At 45.8% G+C, this 1,829-nt stretch overlaps 1 long non-coding RNA gene across 1 annotated transcript; it reads left to right on the top strand.

Annotated features, from left to right (window-relative positions):
• Nucleotides 1-330: 330 nt before the first annotated feature.
• On the top strand, nt 331-1,450 carry LOC135320176 (uncharacterized). Its single transcript, XR_010379413.1, has 2 exons — nt 331-557; nt 843-1,450. It is a non-coding gene; the product is annotated as an uncharacterized LOC135320176 (long non-coding RNA).
• Nucleotides 1,451-1,829: the final 379 nt, after the last annotated feature.

Genomic DNA, 1,829 nt, shown 5'->3' with positions numbered 1-1,829 from the left:
GTGGGTCCGAAATGATATGGGGCTTAACCACTCGATTCAGATGTGTATTCTATTTGCTCTGATCGTTCAACAGACAGCACTTAGTCGTGGTCACCTTCAGTGTCACTTTGATCATATAATTCTTTAGAAGAGAGAAGGCGGCTTTCATATATTGTTTACTCCCCCCTACCCCCGCCCAAATTCCATTTTAAGCACTAAGGAACTCTGAAAAAAATGGTTACAAAATGTGTTTACTTAAATATTGTGAAATGAGGATGGAAATTCGCGGTGCAGGGTATTTGTCATCTGCTCATGACTAGCAGATGGCCGCCTCCTCCTCCTCCTCCTTTGTGAGCAGAATGACTCACATCTTACAGGGTGTGCAAATTGAAATTTCGAAACTCTCCAGAGTAGAGGTGGCAGTGCCATAACTCGATACGGGAGAAGTATGCCAGCCAGATGACATTGCCAGCCAGCATGCTGCCAAAGACTTCACAAAATGTCTCTCTCATGGGAAAGAAAAGCATTTGGATGGCTCTCTGCACGTGTTCAAGGCGCCATTGCTGAAAAGATACCAGGTATGCTGCAGGCTGTGGGTGAGCCTGGGTGTGTGAAAGGGAGCAGGTAGCCCGCCAGCCCAGAGCTAGGGAGGAATTGCTCCTACCAAGGTGAATCATGCCAGGTGGACTCACCTGTTTTGGCTTGTCAGCTCTAGAATGGTGGCAAGTCTGCTTCCAGCCATCGACAGAACAAAGTCTGAGCTATTATCACGTGCTCCAATAAATGAGAGATTAAGTACAGTTTAAAGAGATGCAAGTCATCTAAGTTCAAAGTTTTTCTTTTCTCTTCTGTTTAATTAACAGGAATTCTGGGTCTGCGATGCTTACTCAAAGAAGAGGGCTGTATTTTTAGGCAATTATATTTGTCTGAAAGATAAAGTCCTGCCAGCCGGGTGAACTAGCAGCAAAACTGATTGTTAGCTGCAGATCTCACTTCCCTTCATTTGATAGCTAGTTACCAAAGATGGCCCTCATCCCGCAATGAACCGCACGTCCTGGTATTCTGCACAAAATATGCCTTCGTGTAGTCCTTTCCTTTTGAAGTCAAAGGAAGCCTTGCAGCTTCCACTTGGGTCTCTTGGAACACTGGCTCTCGGGGGGGGGGGGGGGGGGACAGCTGCCAGGTAAGAAGTTTGACTACCCCGAGACTTCTATGTTTCGAGGAAGTTCCAGCTGCCACCCGAAGAGGTTGTGTGGAGAGAGATATATCTGGTAAGCCCCTCGCTATTTCAGGCGTCCCAACTGATAAGCCGGGCATGTGACCAAAGGAGCCATCTTGGACATCCAGCCGAATTGAGCCTTCAGATGGCTCCATCCATCTGACTTCAAAGATGGGGGAGGACCCAAAACCACCTAACTGAGCTCAGTCAACCTACAGGACCACAAGAGATAATAATAAATTTTTAAGCTACTATATTTTGATGTGATTTGTTACACAGCAATAGATAACCCAAACACTTCATATCGAGTGAGAGAGAGACGAGAGAGAGAGAGAGAGAGAGAGTGTGAGCGATCAGGTGGCTAAATAGTAACTGAGTAGCTAGTTGGAAGCACTTTTGATAAGACTTAAACCTCCAATATTTTTTAAAGGAACTTAGGCATCGGGGATGTGATGAACATACAGTGAAGACATAAACAGAACCCCCTTAGGGGCTGCATTAGATAGGGACATACTCTATGGAGCTCAGAAGTAAGAGAGAACCTGGAAGTCATTCAGTACGACAGTAGAATTTTCAGCCTTGGGGCCCCCATCCTTTGTTCATTATTGGGTACCTAGACATCTGAAACGTG

The sequence above is a fragment of the Camelus dromedarius genome, chromosome X (assembly GCF_036321535.1).
Source record: "Camelus dromedarius isolate mCamDro1 chromosome X, mCamDro1.pat, whole genome shotgun sequence".
NCBI lineage: Eukaryota > Metazoa > Chordata > Mammalia > Artiodactyla > Camelidae > Camelus > Camelus dromedarius.
Note: the sequence above shows the minus strand (reverse complement) of the source record. Positions and strands in the feature narration are given on the sequence as shown.